Raw genomic sequence first — 14281 nt, 5'->3', positions numbered from 1 at the left:
GGTGCATGCTTTAGTTATCTCCTGCTTGGACTATGGCAATGCGCTCTACATGGGGCTACCTTTGAAGGTGACCCGGAAACTGCAATTAATCCAGAATGCGGCAGCTAGACTGGTGACAGGGAGTGGCCGCCAGGACCACATAACCCTGGTCCTGAGAGATCTGCATTGGCTCCCAGTACGTTTCCGAGCACAATTCAAAGTGTTGGTGCTGACCTTTAAAGCCCTAAACGGCGTCGGTCCTGTATACCTGAAGGAGTGTCTCCACCCCCATCGTTCAGCCCAGACACTGAGATCCAGCGCTGAGGGCCTTCTGGTGGTTTCCTCATTGCAAGAAGTGAGGTTACAGGGAACCAGACAGAGGGCCTTTTAGGTAGTGGTGCCTGCCCTGTGGAACGCCCTCCCTTCAGATGTGAAGGAAATAAGCAGCTATCTTCTCTTTAAAAGACATCTGAAGGCAGCCCTGTTCAGGGAAGTTTTTAATATTTAATGCTGTATTGTTTTTAACACTTGATTGGAAGCCGCCCAGAGTGGCTGGGGAAACTCAGCCAGATGGGCGGGCTATAAATAATAAATTCTTCTTCTTCTTCTTCTTCTTCTTCTTCTTCTTCTTCTTCTTCTTCAGGTGCCCCACTTCAACCAGAAAGGAGATCTGGGGCACGTGGGACAAGATATTAATAACTCTCAGATATTTAATGGCCAGAAACAATGTACTGTATTGCCATTTTGGTGACATTCTTATTGTTCCGTAATAATTGTAGCAATGTTGTCAACAGAGTTCAGACTGTGCTAGCAGTCTACAACAAGACCGTGGGTAAAACCATTCATTTTTATTTCATTTTATTTCTTCATTCATTAAAATATTTATATACCATCTACTACCTCAGCTTCAAGGTGGCGGTCAATGGCGTCAGTATTAAACTGCATCAGTACTGAAAGCATTATACAGAATAAAACACAGCTGATAACTCAAGCAGAGCTAAAATAAACTAACCTATTGAAATAAAGCAGCAACCAAATTCTGGGAAAATAAACGCAATGGTTACACAAGAGCTTGGGTTGGTGGAAATGTGGTAGAATTTCCTTTTCTTTTCTGTACAAATTGTACATATGAATACAAGCTGTCCAACTGCAGAACCCCTTGCACAAGAGGAGACACTTGAACAGGACAATCTGCAAGGATGGGGAACCTGTGGCCCACCAGATGCCATTGGACTCCAGTTCCCAGCAGCCCCTGCTAGCTTGGGCAATGATAAAAAACGGTGGGAGCTGTAGTCCACAAAACTCATGGAGGGCCGCAGGTTCCTTATTCCTGAGCGAGTGAAACCAGTTCATTGTCAATCTTTTTAAACTTAGCACTACATTGGATACAACCCAAAGAAATTGCAGGGGGTTGGACTAGATGATCCTCGGGATCCCTTCCCACTCTACAATTCTATGATTTTATATGCTGCAGGGTTTCCCAAGCCAGCATTCTTCTTTCCCTTACTTATGTCCTGCTTGCCCTGCCCTTCCACAGCTCCTGAGTCTCTCGCAACTCCTGTTGCAGATTGAAAGCAAAGTGCACCTCACAAACAACAACACAGTCATTTCGTGATTCATAAGTGCTCCTTTCAAAATAATAGCTGAGAAAGATGTATTTTTATCTTGCAAGATACTAATAGCAAAGCTATTAGGGGAGAAGAGCCATACATCCAGAGCTTTTATAATTGGAAAACATCAATACTGCATAGTGGCTTTATAAAATTTTGCTACAAATGTTCCATAGGATGGGTTCTATTGTTAGAATGCCTATTTCTTCCCAACTAGCAACTGATAAATTCAACCCTGCTATGGTATCTTTAGGATAATCCTGGCCCCTTGAATGATGCCAAGTTCTACAATACCTTGAGCTTCTGTCTCCTTCTCTCTTGCCCTTTTCCTCCTCCTATTGCCTCACCTTACTTTTGGCTCATCTCAAAGTGGACACACCTCACTTGGGCACTCCTCGCTAGCACTCCTTTATGTGTGCTTGAGGCAGCCTACATTTCTCCTCCCTCCCTCTCACCCCTGTGTTTGATAACTTGAAGCCGGGGCTGAATGACATTTGCTTTGGCTTGGATTATTTACATGCACTGTGGTAGTTTCATTCAAAACCACCTGACCAGAAAAACCACTCACAGTCGATCAGACTCCACCCAAGACCAGTTGCAGATTACCACAGATTACCTAGCTCAACGTCTGTCAGATGAGCACCTGCATCGACTTCCTGAATGTGTGTTTGCCTCATGACACCTTAAAAAGGTGAATAGGCATTTACTCAAGGAGAGGTTTTGCCACTGCCTCCTTCAAGGAGGCAGGGACCAACCCCTCTCTAGCAGCGGATTTAGGGCAGTGTGGGTGCTTCCCCCACGCAGAGCACTGAGCTGAAAGGGGCACAAAAATGAGAACATCCATAATTGAGAAGATCCATTTGGGGGTGCTAAATTTTGGCCTTGCACAGGGAGCCATGTTACAAAAGACTGCCAAACTCTACCCCTGAAACATTTGAGCCTTACTAAACTGCTGGAGAAGTCCTTCTGGAAAGTGGCCCATGCCTGTTGGTTGCTTACATTAGTGATCTGCATTACAGAAGAAGAGGATAATTTCCTCTTTTCTGGTGGTAAACAAAGAAAGTAGAGAAACAGGAGTGACTTGCTCTGGTGCTCTTCCATCAAAAGGTGCTTGTTCCCCAGCCAAATACCTGGGCAATCCCTTTTGGCAAGTGAATTATTAGTAGACAGTAATAATAATCATACTTCACCCTGAGTCTCTAAGTCCTAGAGTAAATGTCAGGGTGGAAGGAAGGAAGAGCAGGCCAGATCAGTGTTGAGACTAAACCACTCCTGGTGATAAATATACTCATCTGACAAATAAAAGACAACCCATAGTTTGACTTAGCATAACATGCAAAATGGGTCACTGTATGTAAAACACAATAAATTGCATGGCAGTACTATGAAGTATGTAAGGTTAGAAAGTGGTGCCTCTTTCCAGGTGACCACAGTTACTCTGAAATTCAACCCCCTTGAGTTGTTATTTAAAGCTCACAAGTGTAAGAAAGCAAACACTTAGTAGAATTTAAGATCAGGTGACACTCTCATACCGAAACTGTTGTGTTGGCTTGATTAAACAAATGCACTCAAGGCTCATGACAAAGCAATCAGCATCTTTCAAAAAACTAATTTTTGGATATGAGTACTTGTGGGGGTGGCAGTGGAGAAAACCTTTTATAGCAGTGATTTTTTTCAAAAGCTCCAAATGCATTGGGTATCACATACAAACACACACAATTTTATTTGTATGCCGCCTTGTCACATTTCAAACCATGTTCAAAGCAGCTTACAACATGACCACAACTTCCAAAGGTAGTCACAAACAATAAATTAAACATTTAAAAGTACACAACCAAACTGAACAACTTACACAGAAATCACAAGATCTAAAATAAAGATGCCAAAACAACCCTTTCAAAAGCCCCCCCCCAACTCTACCCTGCCCCAGAATTTGTTCAGCAGATTCAGCTTTTGTAGTTGGAGTCAGTCAGCGCCCTGCCCTCCCAGGCCAGGTAGAAAAGGCCTGCAAGGTCTCCCAGGACTCGCAGCCAAAATGGCCATTAAAACTGACCTTTTCCTTTTAGTTCAAGGTAGATAATATCCCATCCTGCTTCAGTGTGAGGGGCTGCCGGGGTTCTGCCTACTGCACATGGCTTTCTTGCAGTATATCCCTTTAAGATGGCCATGATTGGTTCCACCAGGAGGCACCACAGCCGGGCCTTTCAGAGACCATGCTGGTGAGAGCCTGCACCCTGAACAATAAATCAGGCAGTTCATGGCTCTCTCACTTGTCAGCCCAATAACTGAAAGGAGGGACAGCTGGTTGAGATCAGGCTAAAGGAGGAACAGGATCAGGAGAAGGACTTAAACAGTCCCAGAACAGAGTGGAGGAAGCAGGAAGATGGAGAAGCTGAGCCAGGAATGCGCCCAAAGATAGGATCTACAAGACCCGAAACTGGCAGTTCCTAGCGGTCCCAGGCAGTGGATCTCATTTCTTAAATCTCAGGGAGATGTTTGGGCACTGTCTCCAGAGTCCTATAGGGAGATGCTTAGAGATCCACTGAATCTTTCTCTTATTTCCATTGCAGAACCACCTGCAGTCATCAGAAAAGGATCTCTCCTCCCAAGTGGCAGTCCTAGCCTGAGAAGGCAAAAAACATTACCGCCCACTTCCTGAAAGGAAACCAAAGGGCATGAGTCAGCCACCAGAAGGAGCCCCAGTTTAGCTGGCCAAATGATTTAGCTTGATCCTTGATGCTGAAAACTCGCCATTTTCAGGAATTGTATGGGTCTACCCAGAAAGGAAGGCAAATTAGAGATCACCATGAAGGAAAGCCAGCACTTCTAGGCTTACAAAAGCTTCATTTAACTAGACATGTCTTGCCCTGTTCCAGACAGGTCTGTTATACATTCCCTAATGGAATTGTAGGGTTCATGTAGTCCCAATAACGACCCCTAGGTTGAATTTTGATTTTTCTGGGTTATTTTTTTGTAGCCAGATGCTGAAGGAGACAAGAGGGGAAAGCATGGAGCTGGTGGCCATGAGGCATTTGATGTAGGAACATACAAAGCTCCCTTATACTGTGCCCATCTTGCTCAGTACTGCCTGCACCGACTGTAAGAGACTCTCCAGGGTTTCAGACAGAAGCTTCTCCCAGCCCTACCAAGAGATGCTGAGGATTCAACCTGGGAGCTTCTGGAAGCAAAACAGATGCTCCTCCATTGAGTGTCCCCTCACCCACAACTCTCCAACACTGCCCCTAAAGAAAACCAACATTCTCTTATGTTTGTGGTTAAATGGACTTACTTGGGCTGCAATCATATATATACACACTTACTTGCAATCATCTACGTATACACCTTCTGTAGCCAAGTGTAGAATTGTACCGCTAAAGAAACTCCACACAGACTTGACACAGAATAGAAGAGTCTGCACTTGTCTTTGGACTGGGCAGAAGGTTTCACATTCATCCTCCTGCGGAAAATGTTACGAATCGTCAGGTTTTACAAGTGATAAGTGTTCACCATTATATTTTACCTGATTATGAAGGACAGCTCCCCTCTAGCAATGTCATCTGCCATAAAACACTGCCATAGCAATCCATCATTTTCTGTCTTATTCTCCCCCCTAATGGCCATTTTGAGGAAGTGTGCTTCTAATCGCCTTTCTTCATTTCTGAAACTGTGTTGGAAATCATTATGCTAGGGTTTTGTGTGTGTGGAAAAAGCAGACAAGGGCAATTTCCCAGATTTTTCTTTTCCATCTCACAATACAGGAAACTTTTTGCTGACACACTGATTGGAAATTATTTATGCAAAACAACCACCACCACACCACCTACTCTTCACTAGAAGGTCTCAGGGAAGGCTATATCAATGTAAAATACAACATTAAAAATAATTTAAAACAAATTACAGTTGCAGGAATAGGGTGGAACCTCCTTCTGTTTAAATGTCAAAGGCCAAGGAGAGGGAATTCCACAACTTAGGACCTGCCACTGAGAATTACTTCTCCCGTGCCGCCACCAACATGAATGTCTGAGGGGACCAGAACTATCAAGAGGGCCCCCTCTGCTGATCCTAACATGCAAGAGAGTCTGTAGGGAAGGAGGCAGTCTTTCAGATATTTGTGGTCTAAGACATTTGGGATTTTAAACACTAGCATGAGCACCTTCAATTGGACTTGGAAACAAACTGGCAAGCAGTTAAGCTCTTTTAAAATAGGGGTTATATTAGTTCTAAGTGGAAGGCCAGCTAGTAACCTGGCTGCTATATTTTGAACTGGGTTGAAGTTTCCAATTTGCCTTCAAGGACAGCCAACCCTTGTACGTGTGTGTTGCTTACTTTAATACAAGGACCACAGCTATTATTATTATTATTAGTAGTAGTAGTAGTAGTAGTAGTAGTAGTAGGGCTCCCAAAAAGTTATGCTTTGAAATAATCAGTTGTGCTTCATTCTAAATTAATGGCAAATACCTCACACACTTTCATGGGGGACAAACAGCTCTGTATATTCTGTCTAAGGGATATTCAGTCCAGTCTTAATGCCAGTCAGAGATGCCTCCCCATACACTTACACAGATCAGTTTTGTCCCCTATGAAAGTGTGTGGGGTATTTGGCAACTTTTGGAAGGTAGCCTCCCTTTTAAAGTTGAGGAGGTAAAAAGTTTTCCTTTTTCCTTTCTCAGAGTGTCTATGTGGGTTTTGGCCTTTTCCTCTCTAGAGGTGGAACAAAGCAGAAAAGGATGAGGCTGGTTCTCTCTTCCCGCAACCCCACTGCAAGGGGGAGCAGATAGAGAAGAGAACCAGCAACTCCACTGGTGCTTTGAATTAGGTTCCTCCACTTTTCCCTGTCACTTCAAACTCAGCAGGAAATTCCAGGGTTCTCGTTTTGTTGCCAGAAGGTGGTGCTAACGTTGCATTAAGCACATTATATCAGTCGAACGTGTCGAAAAGCTCAGCTTCTGGGTCATGTTGTAGGAAGAGAAATGTTCCACTAGCACGCTCTGAGCCGTTTGCTCTAATGCAATGTGCAGGCCTGTTTTTCAATAGTCGGAGAGAATGATTCACTAGCAAATGAAGAGAACATTTATGAGTCTGCCTGTCCCCTGCCAAACACTAGGGGATGTGGGGGAAGAGGAACGGGAGGAAGGAGTTGTGTCATCTGGGAGAAAGAGCAAAGGGGCAAGGCAGGTGCAGCTTGCTTGGAGACAATCTAAACAAGAGGGGAAACCATCCCTTTTTGCACATATTTTAATATCCTTTCCCCTGAACTGAGCCAGCAGACAGTAGGGAGCAATGTTAGCTGTGCTCTGGAGCCGGGACAAATAGAAACGTTACACTCCGTTAGTTGCAGCCAGAGTTATTGAAAAGGTTGCACAGCAGTTCGGAAAGATGGTCGCCAAGAAAATAAAGGAATTCACCCTTTCCTGTAATATTGCTTGCTGAAATATATGTTGTAGCAATCTTTTTTTGTTTTTTTGAAGCAAGTGTGGCTAACCTTTTTGAGGATGAGGGCTGCATCACCCCTCTAATGGTCAGTGAGTAGTTTGGACTGGCCTGAGACATTTTGGACCCTGGCCCCAATCACAAAATGGTGCCCCCCTTCCCCACCAGGGAAGAAGCAGGGAATGAAGATCTACATCAAGAACAAGGGGTGGATAAAGATCTACAAGGAGAAGGGGACGACAGAGGACGAGATGGTTGGACAGTGTTCTCGAAGCTATAAACATGAGTTTGACCAAACTGTGGGAGGCAGTGGAAGACAGGAGTGTCTGGCGTCCATGGGGTCACGAAGAGTCGGACACGACAAGGGGTGGATAAAGATCTACAAGGAGAAGGGGACGACAGAGGACGAGATGGTTGGACAGTGTTCTCGAAGCTATGAACATGAGTTTGACCAAACTGCAGGAGGCAGTGGAAGACAGGAGTGTCTGGCGTCCATGGGGTCACGAAGAGTCGGACACGACTAAACGACTAAACAACAACAACAAAGATCTACTTCTTCAGGATCTGCTGCCCCTCTGGAGCCTACTGCCTGAGGCGGTCACCTCACCATGCCTCATGGATGGGCTGGCATTGGCAGCAGTGGTGTGAAGGGCAGCGAGACAGTGATGCTCTTCTGGTGCCAATGCTGTATTCATCAGGGCAGGGATGGAATGGTGGCAAGGGTCAGAGAGCTCCAGGTTGGCAGTGTACTGCAGGGGTGTGCACAACCCCTGCAATATTTCTGAGAAATTTTCTTTACCTTCCATGACCTTTTTTGGGGTGGTGCTGGAGGAATTTTGAAAGGACTGGTTCAGTGGTCAAATGCACAGGGGTGTATGGGGGCTGTCACTGTGATCCTCAGCATCAGGGTGTTCACAGCCTCACGGTCTTCCCACACTTGTTTTTCCAATACATGGGTGGCGGCGATGTCTGAACTATTGTATTTCAGAATTAAGGATGTCTCACAGCCCATGTAAACCTCCTTTCACTGTGTTCAGTGACCCTTACTCCAAAGCCCAGGTAAATGTGTGGGTTGTGACCTTAATCTGTGACCACCATTCCAGCCTCTGTTTGGCCTATACAGTATTCCCCCAAAATGTGCTCAGCAAATATCAAGTGGTCCCTGGGGGCAGTGGCGGATTTATGTATAAGCTAAACAAGCTATAGCTTAGGGCCCCACTCTCTTGGGGCCCCCAAAAAAATTTAAAGGAAAAAAACTGGATATACATTTCCAAAATATAAGATAAAAAAACAAATAAAATGGCTTTAGATGCCTATTAGGTCCATAAATTACCACACAGCATATATTCAACACAAAAAACAGTGACAATTTGTTGCTGACAAAGGACAGCTGGACATATAAAGGGCTCCATTACCTTCAGTAGCTTAGGGCCTCATCAAACCTCAATCCGGCCCTGCCTGGGGGTTAGAAGTTTGGGATGCACTGATATAGGACATGGCAAATAGACTCTGTCAAGTGTCATGATCACTCGACAATTGTTTTAAAAATCTGCACTCCAATGCAAATCACTTGCCAGGGGAAGAGTTCAGCTCATTTCAAAAGGAATGATGGGAAATCCTCAACTCCTATCGTTTCAGTCAGCTGGACCTTCCTCTATCAGGTTATTTCTGTTGGGGGGAGCAGCAGTGAGTCACAGATGCCACAAGCAAGACTGGTGTCCCCCCCCCCCCTTTTGAGGCTGCAATGAACTGAAAGGACTGTCTCTTCTCAGGCTGATTCTTTTTGAAAGCAAGCCACATAGCCCTGGCCTGTGTTTATTTTCCCCTCAAATTAGGGCAGCCTGATTTTAATTGTGAGATCTACTATACTAAGTCATGTTTGTGCAGCTGTCATCAGAAGTCTATGTTTGGGTATTTGCTCAAGACCCGGCTGTGTCCCCCCCACCCCCACCCCAAGAAAGGGATTTTTATTCACACAAGGTCTCTATATTTTACTAACTCATCATTCCAAGATATGCCCTTGTTTGACATCTGTTTATGCATGCTGCCAAGTGCTGTAGGGTTGAACCGTGTCAACTGGAAAGATTGGGTCTATCACATGGAGTGTTTGTGGTGGGCAGAATCTAGAGTGGGAGCTGCTGGCAGATCTGGGGGTGATGATCTTCAATAGAAGGGCAAGGATTTCTGGTTCACAATTGTACATTAAAATCAGTAAGCCCCCCCATTCTGCCCTAAATTATATTTCTGAAATTAATCGGAAGTGGGCTTTTTTTTTTAGTGCGGAAGGACTGAGTTCTGTTCAGTTATGGCAACTGAAACAAATTCTTGGTGTAGTGATTTCTGCACCTGATTCTGATTAGTGAATTTTGGGGTTCTGGTAAAAAACCAAAGTAGATCCTGCAAGCCTGAAGTCTACAATACCCAATATATCTCCACTCTGAATAGGAAGAATGCAAGGCAGAGGGTCCCAAACTCTATCCCCCCCCCAAACCATTTGAAAATTGATGAGCATCTGGGCAGACCATCCTGCTGTGCAATATACTATGATTTTTAATTGTATTGTTATTGCTTCTTTTATTTCTTGTCTTATTCCATAATTACAATCTACTGGAATAATTGAAAAAAAAATTAATGAATTCCATGTAATTATTATTGTATGTAATAAAAAATACAATCTAATAAATAAAAGCAGCAATAAAAATACAATTAGAAATCAACATGTTTAATGTGGACTCGCCATAGACCATCTGAAATAAGCTTGTAGACTACTTAAAAAAAAAAATCAACAACACCTAGAAATGATCATCTTGTTACAAATCTCATGGTAGAACAACAGAGCCTAGCTAAAGGTTATATGACAAAGTAATTAAAAGAACTTAATTGTATTATCCTGGTTATCCAAAACCTAGATCCAATACAAATTGCATTTCACCTACTCAGCAGATAATTAGCAATTCTAATCAGACTGCTTCCAATTCTCAAAAAATTAACAGGACCCCAACGTTTTATTGCATGATAGTTCATAATATATATTTCCTCAGGGAAGCAGTAGATCAGAAAGTCTGACATTTTCTGCTTTCTAAGGGTCTGTGCCTACTTGTGGTTTATGGCTCTCCTACTAAGTGACTCTAGAGAGCCTCAAGAGCAGCACTGCTGGATGTGTGAGAATTCAGGAGGACACACAAGAACAACGGGCCTCTGTACAAGTAGGAAGCCCTTCTATTCTCAAACAGAAATGCACAAGACTTCAGGGTTGCTCAGTGCAGCTCTAATATGGGTAGTGCTGAAAATGCTAATCAGCCCATTAATACAAACTTGCAGAATATCCCTTAGAGGTGTATTGTATATGTTCGTACTGGGAGGGGACAATAAGCTTGTTGCCTAGGTTCATGTCTAGTGCACCCTCTAAACCAGGGGTGGCAAACTGGATCTAGCCAGTGGGCCAGATCATTATCTCCGCTCCCCACACTCCTGCAGGCCATGTAGGTGGGGCTATCTGCCTGTCAATCACCTGATATTACAATCACATCAGGTGAACCTTTTGCCTACATAGTTTGAAATCAAATAATATGAGCTAGAGCACAGCCCACAAAACTCATTTCAAAGCGTTCTATAAGACCCAACAATCAGCTTATTGACATTTCTCGGTGAAGCCCATTGCAAAATGCTCTGTAAGACCAAACAATCGGCTGAAAGTGTGGTATTACAGAGCTCTTTGCAAAGGATTGTCAGTTCATGCACAGTGCTTTGCAGGTCCTTACCTGCCCCACACCTGACATCACATATGATACAGGGCACAGGGTGTGGTTTGGCTAGAGTAGGAGGCCTTGTGGGCCTAAATAGGTTACGCTCCTGCTCCAAACCTTCCTGTCCTGAACCCCTGGCCTACCTGGCAGCAAGTCAGTATGCAAAGTTCAAAGTCCAAGAGTTGATCTACACAAGCAAAGTCCAAAGTTCAGGAAATGTGGTTCAGGGTCAATCCAAGTACAGTGGTGCCTCGCAAGACGAAATTAATCCGTTCCGCGAGTGTCTTCATCTAGCGGTTTTTTCGTCTTGCGAAGCAACCCTATTAGCGGCTTAGCGGATTAGCGCTATTAGCGGTTTAGCGGCTATTAAACGCTTATCGGCTTAGCGGCTTAGCTGCTAAAAGGCTATTAAAGGCTTAGCGGCTTAGATAAAGGGGGCGAAAAGCGAAAAAAAATCTCAAGACTCGCAAGACATTTTCGTCTTGCGAAGCAAGCCCATAGGGAAATTTGTCCTGCGAAGCAACTCAAAAACAGAAAACCCTTTCGTCTAGCGGGTTTTCCGTCTTGTGAGGCATTCGTCTTGCGGGGCACCACTGTAGCCAAGTCCAAAGTCCAGCCATCAGGCTACAGTCCAGAGTCGAACCCAAAGCACAGTCTCATAGAGGTCCAGGAGCATCCAGATCAAGGTCCATTAAAGTGGACAGTTGAGCAGAAACAGCACCTCAGCTCTGCTTCCCTTTTGTATATTGTATGCTGATTTCAGCACCTGGGCTTGATGAGGCAGGTGACCCTCACCTGTTCCGAACCTACTCCAGCTGAGGAATCACACATCTCCTCCCAGAGCTACCAAGCTCCACCTGGCCAGCTAGGGAGCTGGGCTGTGGGCCCTTGCCTGTCTCAGCCTCCTAGAGCGCCCCTCCCACTGCTCCCTATGCCCCCAGAGCCTGCTGTGTTTATGGAGACAGGGCCCCTCTGGCTGTGGTGATGGGTCCTGCTGCTCTGGTTCCTATGCGCTGACCCCCATCCTCTCACTACACCAACCTCTCCTTCCCCACCCCCAGCTTGCCCTGGTGTGTCCCAGTCCTTGCTACATCCCTCACCAGGATCCTCTTCCTCCTCCCCATTGTCCTGCCAGTTCATGACACTTCCTGAACAGGAAGCAGGTGTGTTGACTTACCAGCCACCCCCATGGCAGAAGTAGAGGGAGTTCGCCCTCCCTTCTCCCAGCCTTAAAAAAAAAAAGTGACTCTGGCTGTTACAAATAGCAGATGAGCTGGTAAACCTATATCTGGGTTGCACCTCTTCAGAGTTCAATTAGAACAGCTCCTTATGAGTTATAAACTCCTTATGAGTTATAAATGTGAGACTAGCAGCTATGAGGATCATGAGGGCAAGGAACACAGGGTAGTGTCTAAAAGCAAAGGGCACAGCAGAAAAGTTTATCACTGCACACAGTGCCAAGACACATGTCATGATCTATCTTGAATCACTTGGGAGTCCCACTGTTTTTTAATGAGAGAGAGTTATGCTGCAGTCACATACCCACTTACTTAAGCTCCACGGCCTTAATGGGACTTCAGAGATGGCATGCATTAGAGTGTGCTATTAAGCACATACTAAAGTCTCCCACTGAAATAAAACAGAGTTCCAAAGTGCATAACCTTGGCTGGGCTATTTTGCAAATCACTTTGTATATTATGCAAAATATAGACCTTCATTTGGGACTGTTAACTTCATAATTTTGCATAAAGCCAATATTTCTTTCTTTTTGTTTTTTTTAAACAGATTTTAAAGAACTTTTGACATATTGCCCCTTTCAAAATTCCTGAGGGACATTGAATTGCAGATACTTCCAAATTGCTTTTGAATCATGGAAGATATCAGAGATGCTGGAGGAGACATTCCATGGGGAATTTCTGATCCATTTGCTTATATCTTCTCCCTTTGCACTGCTGTTCCTCATGCTTAATCGTCAGCCCAAAGGTAAACTGTGGGAGGCTACTGTGGTATTTCAGGCACATCAGTGAGATACCAATGCACTCTTTCTCTCCCCCCCCCTTTAACATATATATATATATATATATATATATATATATATATATATATATTCTTTGCATTCTGATAACTAAAATATGAATTAATAATCAGATCAGCCAAAGCTACAGGTCAGACATGCTGAAATATAAAACAGATGTCCCACTGTAACAGAGGATGGATACATTATTGGACAAGAATCTGTCATCAGAAGCTCACAAGCACATTTTGGCTTTCGTATTGGAATTACTTATTGCAAATGATGGACTGTCATCTCAAAGAGCTCACTCCCTGATTTGCCATATCCCATATGCTTCTATCTATTTGCTAATAAAAAAATTCCTTCCTGTAGCACCTTAAAGACCAACTAAGTTAGTTCTTGGTATAAGCTTTCGTGTGCATGCACACTTCTTCAGATACACTGAAACAGAAGTTGCCAGATCCTTCTATATATTGAGAAGGTGGGGAGGGGTATTACTTAGAAGGGTGGTGGGAATCGGAGATTGGCAGATAGCTGAGATGAGCCTGTTGACGACTCTTAACGACTGTAATAGGTCTTACAGGAAAAGGCAAGGGGTGAGAAGGTGAGAAATGGCTTAGTCATGTATAATGAGATAAGAATCCGATGTCTCTGTTCAGACCAGGTCTCTCCATTGTTTTAAGTTTGGTAATGAGTTGTAATTCAGCAGCTTATCTTTCCAGTCTATTTCTGAAATTCCTTTGTAGTAAAACAGCTACTTTGAGATCTTGTATAGAATGTCCTGGGAGATTGAAGTGTTCTCCTACTGGTTTCTCTGTTTTGTGATTCTTGATGTCAGATTTATGTCCGTTTATTCTTTGGCGTAAGGTTTGGCCTGTTTGTCCAATATAGAGAGCCGAAGGACACTGTTGGCATTTGATGGCATACACAATGTTAGACGATGAGCAATTAAATAGTCCCGAGATGGTATGTGTGATGTTGTTGGGGCCAGTAATGGTGTTGTCCGGGTGTATGTGGCAGCAAAGTTGGCATTTGGGTTTATTGCAGGCTCTGGTGCCAGTGTCCGTGTTAAGTCTGGTTGTAGTATTATTGTGGGTTAGGAGTTGTTTAAGATTGGGTGGCTGTCTGTAGGCAATGAAAGGTCTTCCTCCCAGAGCTTGAGAAAGAGAACTGTCATTGTCCAGGAGAGGTTGTAGATCTCTGATGATGCATTGAACTGTTTTAACTTGGGAGCTGTATGTGATGACTAGTGGTGTTCTGTTATTTTCTTTTTTGGGTCTGTCTTGCAGCAAGTTCTCTCTGGGTATCAGTCTGGCTCTGTTGATCTGTTGTCTAACTTCATCTGCTGGGTATTTTAGTTCTGAGAAGGTTTGCTGTAGATCTCTTAGGTGAGAGTCTCTGTCTGTAGAATTGGAACAGATGCGGCTGTTTGCTGGTAGCATTAACAGTTTGGCATATATTCTGGATCTATTTGCCTAAAGGCAAGAAGAGGAAAAGCTGCA

At 44.1% G+C, this 14281-nt stretch overlaps 1 protein-coding gene across 3 annotated transcripts in view; it reads right to left on the bottom strand.

The window, feature by feature from the left end:
* SLC5A9 (solute carrier family 5 member 9) overlaps window positions 1–1983 on the bottom strand; it is a 36395-nt gene extending 34412 nt beyond the window's left edge. Inside the window, exon 1 of one of the 3 annotated variants that reach the window (XM_081009402.1) lies at window positions 1884–1983. The gene's annotated coding sequence lies outside the window, so the exon portion shown is untranslated. Of the gene's footprint in view, window positions 1–991; window positions 1012–1883 lie in introns of those variants that run through there. The other 2 variants (XM_081009400.1, XM_081009401.1) reach the window with 2 other exon arrangements.
* Between the last annotated feature and the right edge of the window lie 12298 nt (window positions 1984–14281).

The sequence above is a fragment of the Podarcis pityusensis genome, assembly GCF_964106645.2.
Source record: "Podarcis pityusensis genome assembly, chromosome: 6".
Lineage (NCBI taxonomy): Eukaryota > Metazoa > Chordata > Lepidosauria > Squamata > Lacertidae > Podarcis > Podarcis pityusensis.
The sequence above is the reverse complement of the archived record's forward strand: the minus strand, read 5'-3'. Positions and strand labels throughout refer to the sequence as shown.